Below are 12,983 nucleotides of genomic sequence, written 5' to 3'. Positions count from 1 at the left end.
ATATGGTTCAAATGTATATCAATAATTTGCTTGCATGTAGGGGTTAGTCGGATGGGACAAAATTACAAGGTTGCGTGTTCACATTGGCATGCACGTCAAAGAACCATTGATAGATGGAATTCATATTAGTAAAATTTCCCGCATAGCACTCTGTGGCATATACCCATCTACCCTATTTCACTTCCGGTTTCCATTTAAACCGTTTATCACTTCTGCTAGCAAATCACATGAGTCACATGATCGATTAGGAAATCACCCGAGTCACGTGATTGAATAACAAATCACCCGAGTCACGTAATCAAATAGCACAACATAGAATAGCAAATCACCCGAGTCACGTGATAGAATAACAAATCACCCGAGTCACGTAATCAAATAGCAAATCACTTGAGTCACGTGATCGAATAGCTGCAAAATATTTAAGTTTGTGATATTAATGATTTGAGTAGATGATTTTAAAAATCAGTTATTCAACTCAATGTAACAATTATAATTTTTGTCTGATTTTTTCAGGAAACAGGGGTAGTCAATATTCATATGTACTGCAGTGCAATAACGGTTTAACATGCATCAGTGTATTTTATTTTCTATAAATTTCAGAGATTGTTATTGAATCATTATTTAAAGTTAGAAATATTTGATAGACTTAATGTCAGGGGTAATTGTGTTACAAGTTTCACATCAGATTATATCTCACAGGTATATATATATATATATATATATATATATATAGCCGTGTTATTTCCTACTTTCATTTGATAAAAAACAACAAAATGACATATTTTACTGTTGGGTTATTTCTACAGGGCTGAGTTGGAGGATTAGCTGTGCTTCAAGTTGAATTATAATTACTGTAAATTGTTAATTCACCTTTTCCATCTATGTAAAAATCCCTGTCATATTAGTCTGTATTTTAAAGAAATTGTTTGGTTATATGGATGGGGCTGGGTTGGAGGATCAATTGTGGTTCAAATTAAATTAAGTTAAATTTGTCAAGTCATAAGAAATTATTTGTCAACTCACCTTTTCCGTCTGTGTAACTGTCATATTAATATATCCATATTAGGTATTTCTACCATTTAAGAAGATAAATAAAACCCTGTCTAAAAGATACATTAAAGAACTACTTGTTGCCGCATTGTTTTCCCAACTGAGTGTACGAAACAAACTCCTTCTACACATGTCACAGAGAAGATTATTGGAAAAACTTTGCTTTCAGTCATGTGTTAGGTGTAGACGTCGACGTCTAGTGCCACAGCCCAGAGCTGGTATTGCTGGTTTCTATGACAACAGAAAAAAGGTAAAGAGTTGCCTCAAGGTGACGAAAATGATGACACTTTTCACGTTAATTTGTCAGTGGTCCTTAATTGATGCTACGCGTAACTGTTTCCTGGCCAGAAGACACATCTTGAATCTGTCTATACGGCGTTAATTATAGTTCCAAAAATAAGTTGGGCTGACACACTCCAGTTGTTAACGGGATCCAATTGTCCCACAAATTGCTTGAAAGACAGGCTGAAGCCTATAGGTCTTCAAGATCATGGAGCAATGCTGTGTTTAGGCCTAGAGGGCCCGTGTTCAAGGCGTATACCATTTTTTACACTTTCATAAGCCTTGGCTTTGTTTAATTGTGTTTAAAACACATTTGCAGTGTCCTTTAGTCATGAGGTCAGGAGGGGCCCCCATGAGTGGTATAATCTAGGGTCTCTCTTCATCTAAATGCAGGACTGTTCACTCACCATTCAGAGATGTTCCAGTAATAGAAAATTTGTTTGTCATTTACATAATTTTATTTCCTTGCAAAAATCCCTTCATAGTACACTGCATGACGTACGTCTGTCTTCTGCGTGGTGTACGTCTGTCTTCTGCGTGGTGTACGTCTGTCTTCATATTAACCCGATTAGTACAGAAAGGTGTTTAACCAGGTCTAGATAATTGTCCCCCTTCTTTCAGAGATGACAGTTTTCGTAATAGAGAATATTTTGGGCCATATATCTGTCTAGGAAACGCGGCTATCCAGGCAAAATTTTCTTCATGGCATTATTGCACTTTTCATTAGCCAGAATGAAACAAAAAAATAGATGTTAAATCCTATTTCATTTCATTGTTTTCTAATATATTTAGAATGATTAGCATGTTTTGAGTCAACTGCAAAATGGTTAAATTCCATTCAGTGTTCACAAAGATATGATAAACTGAAATCCATTTGATCTGTGTTGTTTGCTATGTATGAATGGTACACCACTTTCTTTTATGTTTCGTGAAATCTAATTGATGAAACTGTTCTAAATCAATTGAATCCAAGCCAGGAGATTGTCTAGCCATTGATATTTTGATTTTGTTTTCATAACTAAATGTAAAGTAATCAATCTGAGTACACATTAGCATGGATTAAGTTGTGAGAAATGTGATGTTTTCCATTTCCGAAAAATCTGTAACCCCCAAAGTTACTTTAAATGGATCATCAAATCATGTTATTTCAACCGCACAGCTATTCAATTTTGAAAACTAATAACATCAGAAGTAGCGCAAATAGTTAATAACAGCTATTCATGTGATTCTGGCAGTTTTAAAAGCTAGTTAAAGTTTTTCTGGATAAAGTTTTAATAATAAAAGTATCTGAAAAGAAACCCAGATGGATTCTAGAAACTTGAGCAGGTGGCTGAATGCTTTAAACTACATTAATTTCACTTTCTTCGAAAGCTCTATAAATTCTAGTGCAGTTATATACAGTTTTTATGTCCTTTAATACTGATCTAAGGAAATAAAATGTGGTTTAATGTCATACGTTTTTGCACCAATAAGAGTAATGGAGACGTACATACACCAGACAGAATACTAAAGTCTTCTCTTATTTTGATTTCTGTTAATCGGGGTATCTTTAACATGCTAAATGAGAATCTGATATGGGCATTGAGGTTTCTGTGTATATTGTGTGCTGTTCGTAGGTTTGTCTTGTGTAATTGCTTGTGTGTGGACCCCCCCCCCCTCGCACTTACATGTACTAATTATAGAGTATAGACATTAAGTTTCAGACTAATCTGTAATAATGGCTATATAGTCATGCCAAGACTTAATTTAATTATCAGTTTTATGTAATAACTAATTTTATATAATAGAATAGATATTCTATTTGGTTAGGGAATGTTGCAGAGTTTTGAAGTTTCAGCCTGCAGAATTGAGTGGGTGGGTTGAACAACACCATAGCAGGGGTGCGTCCAGGAATTTGAGCAACGGGGGGAGTTGTGTGTGTGTTTGTGTGTGTGTGTGTCAAAGGTGGAGACAATTTCAAGTTTGGCATAAAGTCGGGTAGAACTACACACGAATTTGATATGTGTAGATAGCATATGATAAATTAAATGCTGGTTATTTAGTCTTAAACTTACATTCAAATCCATCTGTGTCAACATTTTTCTATTCTGTAGGTGGGCAGATGGCGGACGGTGAGTGGGAACAAGATCTATCTGTATGCTATTCGTGTTGCAATTTTATTAATTACTATGTATTTTATTGACACTTTAGCACTTGTTAATATGGACTACCGTATTTTCTCCGGAAAGAAAATTCATATATTTCATACTGATATCTTGAGATTCCGAAACTGGCCTAATATATCATTCCTCATATTGCCTCATTTGACTTGAGTCCAGTAAATTGGTATATCCCTGGACATCTAGAAACATCCTGAACCTGGGACCACCTCAGTCATGTGAATTGTAGGATGGCATAGCTATTTTTTTATGTTTCTTTTAAGTAAAGGACATCCTAACAATGTGTACACCGGACCTTGGTTTTTCGTACCATCCGAATGATTATACAGCTGTCCTTGTCAGGCCCTCCATCCTGCATCACTGATAAGGGGGAACCATGCCACCGTGATCCCTCTAAGCAGGACTGAAAATAACGGTTTCAGTTTTAATGATTTCAAGTAACATCCATTACAAACCAATTTTGTTCTTTACTGCTTTCGGGTCTGGATAGAAACCAAATTATATAGATTAATCTTGTGAATGATGTTTCAACCAAAATCTCAAATTTTACAACTAAGAGCTTTAGAAAGATCAATTATCGGTAAGCATTTTTTGCAGATTTTTAATCTTGTGAACGATGTTTGATTAAATTTAAAAATTTATAATTAAAAGCTTTAATGAGATCAATTAAAGTATTTTTTTGAGGGGAGATTATATATATTTTTGGGAATAGTTAGGAAGCAAAATCTTAATGGGTTTTCCTGACGAACTAAAATTCAAAATGGCATTGAATGGTATTGAATAATATGTCCGATGTAACAGTTAAACTATACAGTCGAGAATCAATTAAGTGATTTGAACAACGACATTTGGTGGACGTGTAAACAAACTGGCTATTTTATAGTGACAACTCGTCATTCACCTGGGGTACACAAGATCCACTCACAATCAGTGGGGTGATTAATTTTGATTGATTTTTCGATTGATAATAGGTCCGGTGGTCGGACATTTTGAAAGGTTGAATATACTGGGATGTTTGTGCAGTACTGATAATATTTTTAGCTTGTGTAAACAAACCATCTCTAATGACTGTTCACTACGGCTCATTCCAGCTGTTGTAACGCAGCACTTCATTCACATTTAAAGAGTTTGTGCCAACAGTCGCATGAAATTTCCTCATAAACCTTTCAGACATATTGGAAACTTGTCAGTTATTAGGGATGTTATCAAATTTGTTTTGCATAAGAAAAGTGTCTCGGGTGATTTGTCAATCGAGGCGTCGTGTTTGTTCCGATTTTCCTCCGCTCTTCTGTTCCTCTCCTGATACCTCATATTTCAGTCGCTATCCAGCGTATCGAGGACATTCTTAGAGCTCTTTCAGATATCGGTCAGTTTATGCTGTTATCAAAGAATCTCGACGAACCAACTTAATCAATGAGAGAAGAGAGACAGATTTTGTGAATGGCGGAATCTTGTATCTCATCGTTATTATTTCGGTCAGATCTTGATAAATTTGATCCGTGTCAGGGTTGTGAGAGAAATGATAATAAAACTTTATTTTTATTAAGCGTTCTAGTTCAATTACATTTAAAATTAAACGAGGATGACGCATAAAATAAAAGGTAAAATATAAAAGCAAACAAAAAAAAATTAAAGAATAAAACAACATATGATTATATAAATAGGAAATACATTAAAACAACTTCATGCCGTTGTTTAAAATTAAAATATTTAACTTTGCAAAAAAAGAATTCAAATGCCTTTTAAATGAATGAGTTTTTAAGTTACTTTTAATAGAGGACACATCGAAGGACTGACGACTATGAAAAGGAAGGTTATTCCATAAATAGAGGGCAATAATGAAGACAACTCGCCATCCATATATTTAATTGGTATTTCTGGTATCTTGTGTCTAAAGAAGACATAGATTTATTTTCGATGAAATGAGATTTGATATATCGTTCTATCGATTTACAAAGATACGTGGGCGCTAACCCTGACAAGCAAGATTTTGAATACTTATATAGAAGGATTTTGAAGCCTATGCAGGTCATGAATAGGTAGCCAATGACGATCAGTTAAACATGCATTATGCAAGAGCTAAATCTGCCAATTTTCAGCAAATTGCCTTTACATTATCTAGTTTTTAACTATTATAGTGAGAACTGCCAACTCTTTATATTATCTCCCATAATGTATCTTTAAGATTGGGGTAATACTTTCTCTACTTCTAGCTTTTGTTGCAAACCTAAACCAACATCTTGTGCACTGAGCCACAGTGGTTTTCCTTGCCTGACTTCTTACCATATTTTTATAATGGTGTTTGCCTTTTTCCAGTTCAAAACAAGATAAAAGGTGCTAATCAAAGTTGTTTCTTTAATCTTTTATTTTGCGTTATTTCCTCAATTTGACACGCGTCTGTCTGTTTATCTAAATCGATGTAAAGGTTAAACTGGATAATGCTCATTATATCACCGTTTGGCTTCAAAGGAAAAGCTGATATGATGCATTACAGCAACTTAAGTCTCCGGTGAGGATCGTCAAATAAACATGAAATCAATATAATCGTTAGCGACCTAAAGAACAAAGTTAATACAACTATTGATGAAAACGGCAATCAAAATAGGTACACAGCTTTATCAAATATCAATATATCAGCAATATTTCTGAAGACTGGTTAATTGAATTATCAGCATCTTTCTGAAGACTGGTTAATTGAACTATCAGCAATCTTTCTGAAGACTGGTTAATCAAACTATCAACAATCTTTCTGAAGACTGGATAATCAAACTATTGACAATCTTTCTGAAGGTTGGTTAATCAAATTATCAGTATAAATTATTGCTGAAGACTGGTTAATCAAACTATTGGTAATCTGTCTCAAGACATGGTTAATCAGCCTATTAATATATTGGGTATAAACCCTTACAAGTAGGCGACTTATTTTTGTGTCTACTTTGATCATGGGATTTCTATCAGACGGAATCTGATTGAATTGTTGTGACATGAATTTGACCAGTTAAAGGAGTCCAAGGTATTCTGAAATGATATGCTAGAAAGAGAGAAATGGAGTTAAACATCCACTTAACACAAACTAGGTCTTTTCAGGGTTAACATAATTATATGGTTCAATTTTATTGCAATAATTGGCTTGCACATAGAGCAGGGGCGTGTCCAGGAATTTCAGCATTGTTGGGGGTGGGGGTGTCAAGGTGGAGACAATGTCAAGTTTGGCGTTAGGTCAGGGGAAACTACCCTCAAATTACTAAAATCAGTCGATTTGAGACAATATTTATGCTCATTTAGTTGCATCCATGTATTGGATTACAGTGGAGTGAGTCAAAACATCAGCAATATTTCTCATGTTAGTTTTTTTGACATTATATCCTTGAATGTAGGAGAAAAAAATTCTATGGTCCCAGCCCCTTGGACAACCCCCTCTGGAGATGCGTCTGTAGAGGTTTTTAGCTATGGGAGGCAACCAGAGAAAACCCCAAAAAGTTGGATAGGCAACCATATTCCTTATCAAGTACATGCTGGGAATCAAAACCGTGTGACATGCAGACCCTTGTGATCTAACATGTCCGTGATAAACCATTTATCCTGCACTTGATATTCTACCTGCACTGTATAGGTTAATGAAGAAAGATATGGTCACATTTGTACTTCTTAAACATAGATTCTTCAGACATCGATGTATAGAAATAAAAAGAATATTACTGAAATTGTTGTTTTGATCCCCAAAGTTATTTCAGATGCTATGAGTACAAATATTAAAATTTATTACCTCACCCAGTGGTTGTCATTGAGATTCACAGAACAATTAAATGATAGCCTGATTTGATAGATTATAATCTTATTCCGTGTTCCGGTGGTAATGTCCGCCTGAATTTACAGATATTTCGTCCTTTCTGATAGCAAAGTTCCTTTAACTGTGCTGACAGCTCTCTGAGATGAAAGTGCCATAAAACAAAACTGTAGGGATAAGAAATGATGTGTGAAGATATAGTAATCTAATCTGCTGAGATAATGAAATAAGTTTATGACTCAAGGGTTGTTGGATATTGCAAAATGATGGAAAGGAAGCCTATGGATACAGACAATGAATAAATGTGTTTGAAATTCCATGTTTTCAGGGGTTTTATTGGTTCACATATAGATAAGTGTAGGTTTAATATATAAGAAATGGTGTCTCATGCAACTAGCCAAGGAAACACCCACAATCCTAAGAAATAAATAACACAAGTGTTGGTGTGAAATGTCATTTATTATTCAAAATGATGATTTGAAAACATAAATTACAATTTTCCCAATTATTTCCAGGATCTTATGTTTTCTGAATGAATTGGGCAGAATGAAAATAATAAGCCCGGAGACTAAAGTACAGGTACAAATTACAGGTGGAGATAGGGGCTTAACTTAAATCCTGCGCTCTGCAGAAATTCTATGTGAACTTTGTGGCGGGAATATGGAAAAGAAAACGGAAGTATGTGTAAATAATAGTCATAGATAAACGAACAGCTCAATCACAAAAGCTATTACTTCAAAATATTTATTAACATCCAAATGGTTTTCACAAATGGGACTAATGAAGATGTCAACAGTCAAACCCATTCAATGTATTGTTTAATGGTCGAGAGCGAGACATTAAGTAATATATTGTAACAATGAGAGGGCCATAGGCCCGAGTGTTTTTACAATATATTACGCAATAGGGTGTTTCATATTTGAACTTTTTTTCGCAATTGAACTCTACCATGTGCTATGCGTTTGCAATTGGGTCCAAACTCATCACCAGCGAATATTATAATTTTCCTACCAAAAATGGAAGGCCGCCGACATTTTGAATTTTTCACCAAAACACACTTTGGCTCGTCTGGATTATTAAATGAATTTTGTGACTATTTGAATAGTTTCTGTCTCTCTTGTATGATCAAATATTCATTGAGGACAACCCGTATAACTAATTTAGTTCTTTATTTATCTCCATTTGTGTAGATAAATTAGTTTATGACGTTTTGGTGGAGTTTAATCACCGTGGTCTTAACAAATTCTACAGAAAAAGACTTTTTTCTAAAAAATGCCAAATGGAAACCCTCCTAAATTTTTATGCTAAAATTCTGAAATATATTGCAGATCATCTGTGTGCCTTTTCGATTCATTGTGCCAAGTTTTATCTTTCTACCGTAACGGGAAGTATTTTTCCGACTTTTTCAAAAATTTCACATTTGGCGAAAAATTCAAAATGGCGGCGGCCCGCCATTTTTGGTGGGAAAATTATAATATTCGCTGGTGATGAGTTTGGACCCAATTGGAAACGCATGGCACATGGTAGAGTTCAATCGCGAAAAAAAGTTCAAATATGAAACACCCTATAATACGCAATGTCTTAAAACTCGAGCCATTAAACGACTTAAAATACAGACACTCTGAACATGCTTTTACAGTGAAATACGTAACGCAAGTCCAATATTTCATTGGTATAAATAATGTACGATTGGCAAGTTGCCCATACGATTATTTGAAATAATGGTACGCCAACATCACATCTGTATTTTAAATCTGAATAACGACTAAAGACAGATTTATAAAACTTTGTACACATATCAACCCTTATAATAGTTGTGACTTTTGTTAATTATAAATTCTTTTGATTTAACGATTCCATGGAAACAAATTTATCTTAGTTTTTGAAACACAGTATGTTGACAACAGAGTCTTTTTGTTCTATCTATAAAAGTAACAAATGGAATATTATCTTTTCTTTTTAAATTTAAGATGTCTTGGCAAGAACTCCTGGAGAGAACAGAAGACATTGACAAAGAAGATTCTGATGAGAAGTCGATGAATTAACGTAAGTATTAGCCCACATCAACTAATCAACTGATTGTATTTTGCTTTGTGGAATTCAGACAAATACAACTTGTCTGACAAATCTTGTGACATTTGAGTTTAATTGACAAGGAAACAAAATGAAATGAAATGGGGTTTAACGTCCTACTGTTCTGCTCCGACTGGGCTAATGAAGATGGTCATACGCCATACAGTGTGCTATGAGGGAAATTTTGCCCGGACAGCGGCACTATGGCCTACTCTTATATCAAATTCCCAACTGTCAAGGGATCTTTTACGTGCATGCCAATGTGTAAATGGGACCTCTGTTTTTTGTCCCATCTGAATGACTAGACAGCTGTCCTTGTCAGGCCCTCCGTCCTGTACCACTGACAAGGGGAAACCACGCCGTAAAATCTGGATGAACTTTCTTGGCCAATGCAGGGATCGAACAGTCGAACTACAAGGTTAGCGAGCCAGCGTCTTACTCACTTAGCCACCGTGACCCCTGATGAGGAAACTGATGTGAAATAAAAATGTAAGACCACTAGACATACAGAGAGAGAAATGGGTTTTAAAGTCCACTTGATGCATTTCGTGACTAACATTAATTTTATTTCGATAATCACTTATCTGGAGAAAACCCACAAATTTGGACAGTTGACACTACTCCTTGTCACGTATAAGTGGGGAATCAAAACCACACCACTTGACTTAATGACTGACCTTGTGATCTAACACACACGCGTTAACCCTTCGGTCACCCAACTAGGGTGACCACCTTCACTAGATCATATGCGGGACATTTAAAAAAATATATAATTTTTTTAAAAACCCTCTTATTTTCTGGCAGAGCAGAAAAATTTTGAACACTAGAAGCCCGGAATCGCCATTCCCAGCAATCTAAGACAAGAAATATGGTATTGAAATAGTCTGATTTTGTAGTGATAACTTGTGATTTCCCCATGAATGCATAACAACGTAAATCGGGTCTATTTCTCAAAACTACACGCAAGTCGTAAGTATACACGTAAATATTAACGGGGCGCAGAAGCAATTCTTGATTGGCTAGGGGCGGAGCTACAATCCTTGCCCAGGCCCCGGAAGCTCCTTGGGGTTTAGATCGTCAGAGACACTTTCTGAGTGATTTCTGGCTAATAAAAATAGCCAGCAATGAAGTGAAATTTTATTTCTTTTCTAAATTCCTTACCATGCAAACACAATGGTTGGTGGTTCGTTGCGATATATACTGAACTTGACAAATATATGCATAATAATACCAAGGTTGTGGACACTCTAGAGGTCACAATTTTTATGCGATTTTGATGAAACTGACAATGTATGTTTATAACCGAAAGATCGTCAAAAAGAATGATCTTATGGACCCTCTAGAGAGCTCACCGTTTTTATTTGATTGTAAAAACAGTTCAAATATATCACCATCACATACAAATTACGCAAAATGTGAAATATGATATGATGTTTGTGGACCTTCCAAAGGTGACAGTTATTGTCTGATTCATGAGATGAAACTTAAAGATTCATTATGGGAGATTAGATAACGAGTTGACAGTTCTCACTATAATAGTTAAAAACTAGATAATATAAAGGCAATTTGCTGAAAATTTCATTCAAATTGATCCACTATGAACCGAGAATTTAGCTATTGAAATTTCCACCTAGCCTTGATCATCATTACTAAAGTCAGTACGATAAACAGCATAGTCTCGATTATCCATTTAATCATTAAATCGTGAAGGAAAGTTATGCAGTAAATCGGCTCATAATCCACTAAAGATCGCAGGCTAGCAATGCCATCGAGCGTTGATTATGGTCTGGATAAGTTAATTAATGTCTAATTAATAATTTAGATAACATTTCAGGCCTTAAGAAAGACCTGCAATAGACAGAGTTAACTCTTGCATAATGTATGTTTAAACTATGTGTTAAGAATCAAAAGTTCTTGGATGAGTTTGACTTTGGTGCGCATCAGACCTTCCATTCTAGAGCTATAGCCCCTGCTTTTTTACACAAAATGTGAAATATGTATGAATTTTGTAGGCCCTCCAGAGGGGCTACAATTGTTGTCCCATTCTAAGGAAACTTGATAAGTGTGTTAAGGATCAAATGATCTTGAGTGAGATGATGAACTATATTGATTTTACCTCTTCCCCATCCATTTCTTGCAAAATGTGGGCATATCTTGCATGGCAACCTCTTGTTTCAACTGGTCATAACTGATAGCAGTGAATTATTTGATGGATAAGGGACACAAAGAGTGTGAATAAAACTCTATTCTGTCATTTGGTTAATCACCTAATTTGTCATAGATACAATGGAAATAAGATCCCTTGGCCGTTGGAATTCGATATAAGAGTAGGCCATAGCACCGCTGCCCGGGCAAAATTTCCCTCATAGAACACTGTATGGCGTATGCCCGTCTTCATTAGCCCAGGGGGATCACGTGGCTAAGTGGGTAAGACGCTGGCTCGCTAGCCTGGAGGTCGGGTGTTCGATCCCTGCATTGGCCGAGAAAGTTCATCCCGATTTTCCGGCGTAGTTTCCCCTTGTCAGTGATGCAGGACGGAGGGCCTGACAAGGACAGCTGTCTAGTCGTTCGGATGGGATGAAAAACCGAGGTCCCGTGTACACATTGTCGTGCACGTAAAAGATCCCTTGGCAGTTGGAATTCGATATAAGAGTAGGCCGTAGCGCCGCTGCCTGGGCAAAATTTCCCTCATAGCACACTGTTTGGCGTATGGCCGTCTTCATTAGCCCAGGTTAGAAGCAGAACAGTAGGACGTTAAACCCCATTTCATTTCATTTTTACCTCACAACTGTTAGTCTCTCAGCCCAGGGATCAGTATATAGAGCATAACAGGGTTTTCCTCTGAAAGACTACTTTCAAAAAAGTCTCATTTCTATGTTAAAATCAGGCCTCATTTTATCTGGGGGGTAGGATGGTTGAATGGTTAGCGTGCGCGCGCTGTATCATTAAGTCTGTCATTGAGTTGACTGGCGTGGTTTCGAATCCCCGGTTGTACGCGGCAAGGAGTAGGGTCGTCTGTCCAACCTCGTGGGTTTTCTCCGGGTCCTCCGGTTTCCTCCCACTGCTAAAGACCCCTACGCGCAAGCGAATTTTGTAAATAAAATTAAACCATATGTTAGTCCCGAAATGACCTAGTTTGTGTTGAGTGGACGTTAAACCCCATTTCTCTCTCTCTCTCATTTTATCTAACCACATAATTACTTGTGTGCAATAACCTGGAGAAAGGAGTACATATGGCCTGATTAAAGAAAGGATTTTCTTTTACAGTACTTTAAATTTATTAAATGTAAGAATTACGAGTGCCATGACAAAGTAAACTTACGAATCGTGTTGCATGTGCAGAATGTTTTTGAACCATAAATATTTGTTGTAGATTAACTTTAGGTGTAAAAATACTCGCACGGATCTTTGAAAAACAGTAATGTAATAGCCTACTCAAATTCAAATAGACATTTGCGAGGCTAGATCATGGTAAAGAAATCTTCCATGTGAGCAATAGCAGGACATTTTGGCTGGTTTTCGGGACATACGATTGGCAGCATTATGCGGGATGGGTGGTCACCCTACCAACTCACCTTGATCACCACCAGAATGATCTTATGAAAATATCAGACATAAGAAATGGTATCAGG

At 36.2% G+C, this 12,983-nt stretch overlaps 1 long non-coding RNA gene across 1 annotated transcript in view; it reads left to right on the top strand.

Annotated features, from left to right (window-relative positions):
- Window positions 1-7,799: 7,799 nt before the first annotated feature.
- The window catches only part of LOC126831127 (uncharacterized), a 41,323-nt gene continuing 36,139 nt past the window's right edge, over window positions 7,800-12,983 (top strand). The window contains exons 1-2 of the long non-coding RNA XR_007684149.2: window positions 7,800-7,956; window positions 9,249-9,324. This is a non-coding gene — a long non-coding RNA (uncharacterized LOC126831127). The remainder of the gene's footprint in view (window positions 7,957-9,248; window positions 9,325-12,983) is intronic.

Source organism: Patella vulgata, chromosome 8, assembly GCF_932274485.2.
Source record: "Patella vulgata chromosome 8, xgPatVulg1.2, whole genome shotgun sequence".
NCBI classification, from domain to species: domain Eukaryota; kingdom Metazoa; phylum Mollusca; class Gastropoda; family Patellidae; genus Patella; species Patella vulgata.
This window is presented reverse-complemented; position numbering and strand designations above follow the sequence as displayed.